The 13,423-nt window shown below is 39.6% G+C and overlaps 1 pseudogene; it reads left to right on the top strand.

Annotated features, from left to right (window-relative positions):
• The first annotated feature begins 2,062 nt into the window (after nucleotides 1–2,062).
• LOC126503953 (ATP-dependent RNA helicase DDX50-like) lies at nucleotides 2,063–11,741 on the top strand (annotated as a pseudogene).
• The last annotated feature ends 1,682 nt before the right edge of the window (nucleotides 11,742–13,423 follow it).

Here is a 13,423-nt window from a genome sequence, read left to right as displayed (position 1 = left end):
CACTCTCCCAAGTGCTGCAGCTGGTGAGGGGCAGAGACAGCCTCTTCCATTCATTTTTTTTCCTGAACTCTATTTTATTTTTTTATTCATTTTATTGAGCTATACATTTTTCTTTGCTCCCCTCCCTGCCTCCCCCCTCCCTTTCAACCCTCTTCCATGATCCCCATGCTCCTACTCTTATGACATCAGGGCCAGCTCTTCCACCTGCCACAGGTGGTGGTGGGTTGTCTCTCCCTTACCCATATACCATATGACAGATGAGAGGCATACCAGATCTCCCAAACTTATGGTCTTAGGAGGGTTTACTCAGACCCCTGTTAACAGGGTCAGCTCTATCATGCTTCCAAGACAAGGTGCAGGGACCAGTTTCCTGAGTGCTGCAACTGGTAAAGGGGAGGATCTGCTCCCTCACCTGCCAAAGGTAACAGAGGCAAGAGGAGAGGGCATCTTTCCCTCGCCCTCATCACCACACCACAGACGAGGGTTGTGATACCAGCTATCCCACTTTCATACCTCAGGGTCAGCTCATCTGTGTCCCTCTCTACAGGCTCAGCTCTACTGTGTTGCCCAGTTGAGGCACAGGGCTCGTTCTCCCAAGTGCTGCAGTGGTAAAAGGGAGGACCAGCCCACCCTCCCTCAGTCAGTGAGGGGTGGGGTCAACTCTGCAGCCATTTCCCTCATACTGTTTCCTTCAGTGAAATCAGGAACCACAGACGTTAACACAGAGCCTGGCTGGAACAGAGCCATGCACCCAGATATGGGCCTTGGCAGCAGCCCAGGCTCAGACATCACTATGGCTTGACTGCCACCTACTTCTGCCCACTCATCCCCGCTTTCACCTCTTCAGATCTGCCTCTGTCCACAGGACATGATCCATTACAGTTCTCTCCCTCCCACAATGCACTCACGTTTAGGCATCTGGATATGGAGTGGTTATAGTACTAGGTGCTGATTTGGGGTTTTGCTTTGTAGGATGGGTGTTTTCTTCCTTGGTTTCTTGGTTTCTGTTTCCTTTCCAGTCTTCTGGTGCCTGGAATTCTATTCCCTGATCTGGCTGGGGGTCCTCTGCGGTTCAGAATGCTGGCCTGACTTCTGGTGGGGTAGAATGCTTCTGCCTGGTTTTCAGGGAGCTGCTCTGACCTCTGATGGGGTAGAAGATTTCCACAGGATATGAAGGCTTGGATACGGTGGTGAGGAGATGAGGGGTTGTTTGAGTTATGCTCAGTGAGTGTGGGAAAAGTGGGGACAGTTATACCTGTGTTTCAGGATGCTGGTCTGGCCTCTGCTGAGATAGGAGGCTTCTGTCATAGTTCTGGGGCTGGGATATGGTCAAGACAAGGTTTTTATAGCTCACAGGTAGGAGATTTCCAAATGAGGGACTTGGTGGGGAAAATTGGCAGGGTTACAGGAGCAGAACATAAGCATAACCAGTTAGTCATAACGACCTCCTGAAGCAAAGGCACAATCGCAAGGTAATCATAACAAGGTGATCATAGAAATCTTTTGAAACAAAGGTAGGGCTGCAAGATGGTTATAATAACTTTTAAAAACAAAGACACGGTTGTCATTTCCTAAAACAGGCAGTACAGAACCATTTGCAGTTAAGGTTGCAGGTGGGTTTTAGCCCATTCTTTGAGAAACAGAGGTTTAAACATAAACAGGAAGGAGCCTAGTCTGTCTTTTAAGCCTATGCTGGAGAAAAGCTTCATCTCCAAGTTCCTCCCCTAACAACGGAAATAAACTTGGTCCAAGTTGAGAAAATATGGGAATTGGGTCAGTAAGTGTGGCTGAAACACGGTATTTGTCCAGATATTTGTGTTCAGACTAGGGCTCAGTATAAAAAGAGTTCTGTTAGTCTAGGGTCAGAGTAAAATAAGTCCCATATCCTTAATGTAGGACATGGCAAAATTTTGAATGTTAGATTTCTGAGACAGTTTAAGGAGACAGGAGGTAGGAAAGGAGAGGTGCCTGACCTTTGGCAGATGGAGCCATGCTTGTTGGCACACGCAAGGAGGGGCATACTCTCAGCTGTGGAGGTGGTTAAGACTGTCTGTGTGAAAAGATGGCTGTGACCCTTTACAGGATCGGAAATGACTGCGACATGGAGCTTACAATCCCTCCACACAGTTCCTCTCTGCTGGAGTCGCCCAAGGTGAGACAGGCTGTCTCAGCAAGTAACTGAAAGAGGTTGAGCAAGACAATCTGTAATCTTGCACAGATGCTGTTGCTGTACAGGGAAGGCACTCCATCACTGGGAAGGGATGATAATGGGATGCAGTGGAGACTAGGTAAGTAAGAAGGAGCAGGAGTCCCAGGATGTGCGCGTTCCCAGGGCAATGTTGGCCCACCTAGACACACACAGGGGTAGAAAATCAACAGGAATTAATGACACTGAGGCAGTCTGCTTAGCAACTCCAATGTCCTTTAAATTTTAGGAAAGGTTAATCAGACATTTGAAAAGACTAAGCATAGTGTTCAGTAGCCAGTGTGGTAAAAGAAGATGCATCATCAAAGGGGCGAGAATGAGCTGGGTGTCAATGATGCAGTCTCTACAGGGAAAGAAAGCCCCTGGCATCTCACCAGTGCCAGCCTGATATGTGCAGCCTGGGGAACAGATCTGGGGGAAAGGTTTCCTTAAAAGAGTCCTTGAGAGGACCTAATTCCTCCCCAGAAAAGAGTGAAGTGAGGCATTTGCTGTGAGAGTTTCTGAGCTGTACATCACCATCAAGCTTCTGGTCTCCCAGTCTCTGTGATCTCCAGTGCTCCCCAGAGTAGCTCCCCAGACCCCAGAAATGAACCAGAGAAAAGGGACACTTCAAATCCCGAGGGAATGTCATTATTTATAGGCTAGGTAATCACCAGATGTTGGCATTAATTAAAACCTTGTTATTCCTTTGTGCTTGGGAGTAATTGGAGTTCACAAGCATCATAATGTGCTCCTATGGGCTAGTCCATAGTCACGTCTTTCTGGTAGCAGTGATTGCTGCTTCATTAATCCATCAAGCATATGAACCTTTGCAGGGCTCCATGTGGCAGCGCTGTCCCACATCACTCACTGAGGGATGAAGCAGCAGAGTTCTAGCAAATGAGTTTTCAAAACAAATGTTTAAAAGAGACTAACATGGAAACAAATATTTATCTTTTGTTAAAGAAGACTGAGAATATGAGAAGCTATTGTGTATTTACTTTATACCAGCCCTTCTGCTAGATAGCAAGACCTCTGTATGTTCAGCAATGCAAGCCCTATTTTTAAAAAGAGGAACTGTGTTCAAGACATGTTAGCTAGGTCCTGTGTTTAGTAGTTCACAGCTGACAGGGTGCAGAAGTAAAGGTTATGACCCAGGTTTAACCCATGTCACACTGTTGCTGCAGCTCTGCCTTGTGTGTGGTAAACACTCTAGGCCTTGAGTCTCTGATTCTGTTTATGTTAATTACATAAATCATTGGTCAAGTAATAACTCTTACCTATTCATACTTTGGCCAGATTTCCTTAATTTCCTGGATATCTATCAAGTCTCTAGTATTCTATCATAAAATGAGAACTGATGATTTCTTTATTACATTTTATATTTCAGCAGACCTGCTCAAACTGCCACCTCCTTTATCACACTCAAAAGCATATCCAAGTCATCATGATATTTAGTCTTCTGATGTTTAATGCATGACTATTCCAAACCATACACCTCTCTCTCTCTCTGCTTCTATCTACTTATCTGTCTATCTATTATCTATCTATCTATCTATCTATCTATCTATCTATCTATCTATCTATCATCTCTCTACCCCCACACAAGCCTGAATACGATGAGTGCAGTTGAGGATTTTTCCACTCAATGTATAAGCTCACAATAACAATAAAACTATCCCTAGACATCTAGGCTTCCAAAGTACTTAGGTAATGGTAAGTATATTCACATTGTGTGTGTGAATGACAAGGTTAAATGTTAATTCCATTAAAGAATTTCAGTTCCCAAATCTTAAAATGAAGGTCAAATGCTCTGTAACTTGACAGAAAAATAATAGATTCTGTAGCACAGTTGACTCATCACGCAATATCAGTGGATTAGTGTGAAAGAAACTCATCTGCTTTTATTGTAACTGTCAATCATTGAGATCATTCTAGTTTTTCTGTACTTAAACCATCTTTATGATCTTCCTAGTTCTCTGGGTTTCAAACCTGAGTGACAGAATAATAATCTCAGAAGCAATCTACAAATATTGTGATACCAAAGCTCTGGCATAAGGCTCCAAGGCTGTGTTTGATCTGAAAACCTGCAATGACTCGTGTCTTTCCTCCTAGTGTTTACAGTAATGCCTCATGTAACCCATACATTTCCCCTTATTTTTCTATTACAAAAATTAATCAATAATTATTTTGTGAACATTTGCTCAAACTGTAGGAAAATAGCAATACAGTAAACAAAAGAACTCCTTCATGAAATCCACATAGAGATGTGCCCTGGAGAGTCTGCTTGCCATGTCCGCAATGGACAGCTGCAGGAGCATCGATGTTATTGGCAGAGCCAATGACAACAGAAAAAAAACAAAAGCTTTCTACTCAGCCTTCCTCACATCTAGGCTGCCAAGTCTGCTGGGAGGTAGGAGGTGCTTATCACACATCCAAACTAACCTAATCAAGAAAACCTGATTGGCATTCAAGAGGTAAACTTAGTCATGACAATTCCTGACAGTTATTTCCAGATAGTTCTCTCTTGGATGATTCTAGACCTTGTTTGTTGACACTCAGTATTGACCTCACAGGAATTATACTGGGAATTTGTTCCCCCTTCTTTGCCATCATGTTCGTGTATTTAATGTTTTCTTTACAATTTTTGAGCCCACTTTCCCTGATAAATGTAGCTCTAACCCCTCAACAAAGATGCTTCTTTTTGCAGGAGGTGAAAACTGCCACGGAATACCACATGGTAAAAATAGAAAGAATAACTGCAGCACAATTAATAAAAGCTAAGGGTCAGAAGTTGGGGTATAACCTGAAGATCCACAAAGCAAAACAACCAACCGCTGGCTCTTACCTCGACCTCAGTCTGAAAATGGCAATCCTGCCTCCAGGAATCTCAGGAGACTGCATCTGAGAGCTGCCTTTTCCCATTTTATATCCCCATCTAGGTATGAAATTAAAGGCGTGCATCATCATCATTAAAAGCATGCACCATTCAGTTTCTATGGCAACTAGTATGGCTACTGGGGTTAAAGGTGTGTGTTACCATAATCTGGTCTGTAAGACTAACCAGTGGGACTGTTTATTGTCAGATCTTCAGGCAGTCTTTATTTATTAAAATACAGTTGAAATGGAGCCTCACACATTTTTCTGTGCTTCCTGATCTTTAGGCTCAGGAGTTGTGTTGTAGATGCGTCTACTGGAGGCGGGCACCCCACAGTTTGTTGTTCTCTCTAACTTTGTTCAGTTTTGGTTTCAGCCATCACTGCAGCTACAGCAAAGAGAAATTTCTTTGACGGGGATGAGAGTTACACCTTACTATGCAGACAAAAATTTAGTACAGTTAGCAGCTATTTAGATAAGAATTGTTTATTGAAAATATTTTTTCACACAGTAATTCTTATCATTCTTTTCCCTCCTTCATCTCCCATATCCTCCCCACCTGCCCAACTCCATGCCTTCTTTCTCACTCTCCTTCTAAAACAAGCAGAACACACACACACAAAGAATAAAATAAAGCAAACAAACAGAAAAATAAAAAGAAAGCATGACATATATATGTATGTTTGCATGCATGCATGTATATGTGTATATACACACACATGCACCATAAAAACACAAAATAGGGAACCATAATAGATAAGCAAAGGACAAGTAATGCCAAAAATGGCCATAGAATTATGAAACGGAGTATCTCCAAAAACACCATTGGATTCATTTAGTGTTGGCCTTCTATTTCTTCTGCTTCTCTTAAGTGTGGTTTGTATACTCTATGGAATTCCCTTGAAGGAAATTAAATGTTCATTTTCAAGTGGTTGTAATTGGAAATCGATTCGGGTTTAGGGATTGGGGATCCTGTCCACTTCCCATCTCAAAGCTGGAACTTCTTCTTGCTTAGACCTGTGCAGGCCCAGTGTATCCCACTACAGTCTCTGTTAGTTCCTATGTGGGTCAGTTCTGTTGTGGCTAGAAGGCCCGCTTGTCCATCCTAGTGGATCTCACAGTCTTTCAGGCTTTTCTTCCACAAAGTTTTCTGAGCCTAAGTGGAAAGAAATGATGGAGACATCGGATTTAGGACTTAGTGTTCTATGGATTCTCACTCTCTGCACACTGTCCAATTGTGGGCCTGTGTTTGTTAGCATCTACAGCAGGAGGAAGTACCTCTGATATGGTTGGGCAAGACACCATGAGGACAGCAGAATATTGTTCAGGGTCATTTTATTGTCATGTTCTTTCATCAGAGCAGTAGTGTTTGCTTTTCCCCTAGGTCCATGACCTGCCTTGTCTCAGTTTTTTGGCCACCAGAACAGTATCAGGCATGGATTCGTCTCATGGAGTATATCTTGAAATGCCTAGATTTTTGTAACATTCTTAGTACAAAGAACTCTCTCTTTCCTTCTTTCCAGCATCTTATATCTTGTTCCCCTCCTCACCAGAGCATCAGACAAACTCTACTTCCAGTAGAAGTGCATCACCTTTCCTCTACTCCACATCCCTCTAAGAAAAGCAATCCATCTGTCTCCATGACAACTATACAGGAGATTGTTCCTGTGTCTTTTCTCTTTTTAGATACGAAGAATGAGAGAGGAGATTTACAAAACATACTCATATGTTGGAAAAAAGAAGACTGTGAGCCCCTTCAAAAGAAAAATATGTGTGTGCACACACTGAAGTTACCTGTTCATGTATATCAAAAGAGAAAGTACCCACCCTTTGTGGTGGTTAATCATCATTATAACTTGATTTAGAACTACCTAGGGACACATCTCTGAGTATATCTGAAAGTGTATTTCCAGAGAGGTTTACTAAGGAGATTAACTAACCTGGATGTGGGTGGTAGCATCCCCAGAATAACGGAATAAATATGAGACAGTGAGGGAGACAGAGAGACAGAGAGACTTCATACCAAGTAAGACATCGGTTTCTACTTTCTAACTATAGACACAAAGTAACCAACACCTTATGCTTCAGCCGCAATGCCTTCACTGCCATAAAAGACTGTATATACTCAAACTGAGCCAAAATAAGACTTTTTGAAAATTAAGGTACTTCTCAACAAATGTTTGATCATAGCACTTAGAAAATAATATATTCCTACCAAGTTTTTTAAGATGTTGAATGTGAACACAAATGTGGCCTTCTTTTAAACAAAAATCAAAATTCTGTTGAAGAGTTCTTATCTACTGTATACATATGTTCTTTACATTAAGTAGGTGTTTTTCCTGCTATAATTAAAGAGTTCTGGTAGTGAAGAGATTTAACTTCCCTTCTAAATTTTATAGATTTTTATCACATACTTAAATATAGGCAAATATAGATTGACTCTAGGTGAATATAGAACAGATATTTGGATACAGAGACAAAAATGTCAGTAGTTACCATTTTAATTTACAGTCTTACCAAAATGGCTCACTCGTTTTTGAGGGTAACTATTATTTTATTACAGATCTAGGTATACTACAAGCTCATCTAGCAGAGAATCTGAGTGTGACTTGGAGAACCTCATTTTTCTTTGCAAGTCTGTCACGTAGAGCTGGGATGATGAAATACTGAATAGTAAAAGGGGACTCCATTTTGATGTTGGTGTTAAGCATTGCTTCAATGAGTTAATGGTGATGACAGTTATGAGGTCAATATCTTTTCAAAGAAATGAATATTCATTTATATGAGATATTAAAATTTTAGGTAATATTAAAACTAATATTTTCTTTTCATCTCAAAAACAGCTGAAAATAATTTTGCAAAACATTTTAAAAGTGTGCTGCTTCTTACTAACACAAATTCTTAGCGTGAATTAATAATTCAGAAACACTATTTGGTGATATCACCAGATCCTCATCAAGAAAGCACTTTATATGGTAGTTTATTAGTATTTGGTTATAGAATTTGCTTAGCTCCAATTGGCATTGGCATTTACCTTTTTCTAAGTCACTCGTCAGAACTGCGTCTTCTCATTTAAGAACTCCCATCAGCGGCACTTCACACAGGCTTTCCAGGCTCTGGCTATTTAATACCTTTTTGTTAAACATGTAGAGTCTATTAATTTGGTGTTAATTTTGGAACTGTAATAATATTGCCTATATATTAATGCATCAGAAAATATTATAGTCGATGAGTTAAAGTACGGCCTGGGGTTATCACTTCTTTAATGGTAGAAGGAGATCTCAGATCTCAAGCTCAAGCCTTCTAACACTTAGCGCACTCTTCTTTTCCTTGAGTAAGGGTTTTGTGGGCTTCTTTGTTATTATGGCACAGAGTCTGGAATTCAACCCTGACAGTGTTAGATAAGTCTTACATCTGACTATTGTGCTGTACCTCCAATATTTTAATCAATGTTTTCTGGAAAAATAAACAGCTTTCTCCAAATACAAATTTATTTTTTGCTTCTTGAATTTGACTTCTGAATATCCTGAGTTGAAGCGTCTCAAAATAATTGGTGTCTTTTCTTATTGAGTGTGACATCTTTCAGAATATGTTGTACTCAATTGTTTTGATTTTTTTTCTTTTCCTTTGGTTGTCCTTTCACTCAAACATCAGCTGCTGGCAATTTAAGTGTCTTAAACAATATGGTGTCGATAAATTTCATTTCTAGAAAAAAAAAAAGACCTGGATATCTATGGTGATGTCAATATTACAGTGACGGAATCAAACGGAGGAGCACTAGAAAGAGTTGACATTTGTTCCTACCTAATCTTTTTGGTTCTACATGAAGAACAGTTCATGGCTACAAGATATTCCTGATAAATCAGATTAATAGTGTTTTTAAAGATTTTTTAATATATGTATGTGTATGTATTATGTATGTATGCATGTATGTGTGTGTGTAGGTGCCCAAAGGTCAGAAGAGGGTATCAGATCCCCTAATGATGAAGCTACAAGGAGCTGTGAGATGCCTGATGTGGATGCTGAGAACAGAATTGCTATCCTACAGAAGAGCAATAAAGGCACTTAATCACTGAGCCATCACTCCAGGCCCAAGATTAATAGTTAAATTACCTTATATTTATATAAAATGTAACAGTACAGAAAGAACTTATTGCTTGGAAGCAAATAGAGGATTGAATAAATCAGGGCTGAACATGAGCTGATTTTGTCAGTCCCTTATTTCCTTGGATACCATGCAAATTCCATGCAGCACTCTTGCAAATACATGTCTTGCATACAAGTTTATGTATTTCACAGCTTGATATTTTAATCTTATCCCCATGTTTTCTCTTCCCTCACTCATAGAACTTTGGCATGTATACTTTAAAAGCCTGAATTTAGATCATATTTTCACCTTGAAATATTTATAATAATGGAGTTAGAGGTATTATATTTATTGTTCATTTTAGCCAGTTATTTATTACAGGAATCACATGGCATATTTTAACAATTCTTTGAGAAGAATTTAAAAGAATTACTGGCTTGGTGTGTTCCCTTGAGGTCTTCCTACTCAGCACACTATATTCCTACTTTCTCAGTCATAGGTTTTCCTGTTTCCTCCAGTCATATTAGTCAATACTTTAAGAACCAGCTAAATCTCACTTTGATATTTATTCTCTCTTCCCTTTTCTAAGTATCCTTTATACTTGCCTACTTACTCTTGCTGTTTCAGCTGTCACAAGTATGCTGATTAATTCTCTACAACTGCAAATATTTATTATTATCTTTGTTCAAGAGGATCATAGTCTCTTGTGGTCTTTAATACCTACAATATAAACCAGTCTTAAAACCAGCCAAATGCCCTCGCTTCCTGTCTCAGAATCAGCATGTAGAACCCTCAGGTACTTTTCCAGCCCATGTCTGTCTGCATGCTGCCTTGCTCCCTGCCACGGTGATAATAGACCGAGCCTCTGAAATAGTATTAGTTGAGCTTAATCATGACAGAATCTTTGCTTGAGTACCAAGTAGCTTAAACTAATTAAGGATGCATAATGGTCCCAGTCCACCAGAAGCCTGTAGAGGAATTCTTTAAAGATTCTACCGCAAACTCAGTCTGAAAAAGAAAAGAGAACAAAGCAAACATAAAAACAAATGCACACAAAAACAAATCCTGATACAATAAGGGATCTTAAGGTGCTAAGAAAACTCACACAGTGGTAAAAGGAAGTCAGGTACCATTAAGACTCTGATGAGGAAACAGTAATGAGAGATGTCACATATGACTTGGATGCACCCAATCCCAGCTTAAGCTAAAACAAAAGATAAGCTAAATGGAGACAGCAAAGATGGACTCAGTAGACTTTCAGATGAATTCTCCCCATCTCATAAGTCAAGATGAAAAGACCTACCAAATGGAGATGTTGATGAATATGAAAAATTTCAAAACGTCTGTTCATAAATCATGTGGTAAAGTGGAAGAGAATCTAACACATGGACAAAAGAAAGGAGCCATCTCTAGTTTCTCCATTTCTGGGGTGACTACATAGCTTCTAAAAGGCTGAGTAGTAGCTTATCTCTTTCCTAGTCAAGTTAAAACATTTGGTTTTGTATATTAACGAAAAAAATATAATTGTTAAAGCCCAGATATGAACAGGAAAGACATTTTCTTTTGTCATACACTTGAATAAAAGGCTCCAAAGAATTCAAGAAGCAGTTTAAAAAACTCTTCATCAAAGGTACTTGTTTTGGCTCTAACAAGTCAACTGGGAAACCAAGTAAGCCAAAAATTCCAAAGATATAACTAGAAAACTCAGTGCAGTGTGGTGTGGTGCAACATCATATCAAAGTCAAATAAATCACGTTTGGAATGATGTTGGGACCCCAGGGCATATCAAAGAATGCTGTGGGAGCACATTCTGCTTCTTCAGCCAATAGCATTTAAGATACCAGCCCACCTGGGCGTGGTCTCTTACACTGTAAAAGCAGTAGATCTGAAGCAAGGGCTATTATCTTCTGTAAGAGAAAGGAAAAAAAAAATATTCCTAAAATGACCATGATGCCACACAGAAAGCAGAATGCTCAGTGTTTGTATGAGGACATTGCACTGTCACAAAAAGTTAGCTTGAAAGACGCCAGAGACTATAACCTTCACTCTGGATGTGCAGGTAGACTTGGCTGAACAGGAGTTTGTGTCTGTCTTTATCACCCAAGAGAAAGAGGTCAACTGAGAGATGTGGAACAGAAAGGAGGAATTACTATTAAAGAGGTAGAGTTCTTTCAATGATGGATTTAGTTAAATTTAAAAGCATGGATGCCATCAGGTTTCTAGCTTCTGTTTCTTTTGCTGCTGTTGGCTTTTTACCTGATCATCTACTCAGGACTGGTTTCAGCCTCCTTACAACAACAACTGGTAGAAGAGAAAGGGTCAGTGGATGCTTTGGTTACAGCATTAGCACACATTTCTGGTGCATCCAGCTTAAACCATGAGAGTTGATCACCTCTACAGGGGTTTGTGACGATGACTAGGGAATGTCCAGAAGGAAGACAAGTCATCAACTGTGCTTGAAAAGAACTTAACACAAAACTGAAAACTAATGTTACTTCTCAAATAGCCAGAAGGTGCCTCCTAGAAGGAAATATGAGTATTTATTTTGTTGTTCTTAAAACTGAGTCAGAAATATTACGTTGTGTGATATGATTCAGATCAGATACTCTCATTGCCAACCAATTACCTGAAAGAGAAGAATATTATGGTAGAAACTTATCTTTTAATCCCAGACAGAGCAGGTTGGGCCACTCAGGTCAGTCTGGTGGCTGATGAGGTAGATAGAGTCAACAGGGATATTGGTCAGGAAGTTAGCATGGTGGTAGAACACTAAGAGGGAACAATTTGATCAAGAAGAGCGAGTCATAAATAGATTTTGACTGTCATTTGATAATTCATCTTCCAGTGTGACCTTGCCTCTTTCTACCTAATCATGTATATTATCCACCAAAAAAATTAGTTTATCATAGTTGATATTTGTAACTTGCAAAGAAATTAGTTTTATTTTTAAAAGTATTTTACAAGAGTGGTTGTAAACAAATCTACTAATCTGGATAAAAATAAACAAAAAGCACATACCCTCCCACCAAAAAAACACCCCAACAATAACAACAACAACAAAACCAAAAAAAAAAAAAACACCAGCCAAATATCCTTTAGTCTTTGACTCACACCCTTCAGCTCACTTTTGGCCCACCTGTCCCCACATACTACTATTGGGACACTTTTTGCATTTGTACTTCTTTCAGATCCCAGAAACCTCCCAAGAGTGTTGACCCTTCAGCTATGAGCTTCATGCCCAGCTGCTGAGCCATTTGTTTTATGAGGCACATTCACCAGGGCCATTTTTCCCAAGAGCCTTTTTCACTGAGCCATCTCCTAGAATCACTTTCTCCTTCCCATGCCATCTCACTTAAATTCTAGAGTCTGGTACCTAAGCCCTTCATCAGCAGGGTCCTGACTCTGTAAATTTTCTAACCAAGTATCTCATTACTCTTCAGTATACTTCTGCTTTCTCTAACTCAAATGAGCCATCCACTCCCACATCCCTCTCAATCACCATCTTTATGTGTTGTTTTTCCATAACCTTATATTCTCTTTCTCTTACTCATGCTTATTACTGGCCATGCTCATTACATCTATCTTTGGTCATATAATGAAGGCAGCAGGGTATCTGTTCTGAAATGCGAAAGTTTCCCTTACTTCTCAAGTACCTTATTTATGGACTCTTGAGGATGGACGCTCACAAGCATTCAAAGTTAACTGCTCTGTATTGCTTGCAACACCACATCACTAACCAAACAAGCAGTGCAAAGAAATGTAAACAAGTGAATATAACTGCAAATGAAAGGAAGAACCCATGCAACCAACAAAGAGTTTTTAGCATTTGCCACATATCATGATCTATGCCAGCAGTTAGGAATAAAAGGGAATCAAGTCAAAATATGTTCAGATAGAATTGCTTTCTATCAAATCTATTTTCTCATCTCCAGGCCAACACTGAAATGTTTGGAGTTTGATTATCTTTGGGTCACTTAAATGGTGATGCTTTTATTGCTAGAGTTTACTGATTTAACAAACACTTATTGGGGAGATTCTAAGAGTCAGGAAAGTTCCAAATGAGGGGAACTTTAAAATTGTACTGTGTCCTTTCAGTGGAAACACAAACCATTACTTTATAATGTATTGATAAAGCATAGGAAACATTAAACCTTTTGCATATTCAGTAATATTGTCTGTCAAATTCAAAATATCATGCTTATGGTAATGTTGAGGACCTAAATGTCATGCATTTTGTCCCCAAAGGCAGACTAAAACTTTACGTACTCCTTGTT

This window comes from Alexandromys fortis, unplaced genomic scaffold, assembly GCF_014885135.2.
Source record: "Alexandromys fortis isolate MF-2015 unplaced genomic scaffold, M_Fortis_MF-2015_v1.1 scaffold_34, whole genome shotgun sequence".
Classification (NCBI taxonomy): Eukaryota; Metazoa; Chordata; class Mammalia; order Rodentia; family Cricetidae; genus Alexandromys; species Alexandromys fortis.
This window is presented reverse-complemented; position numbering and strand designations above follow the sequence as displayed.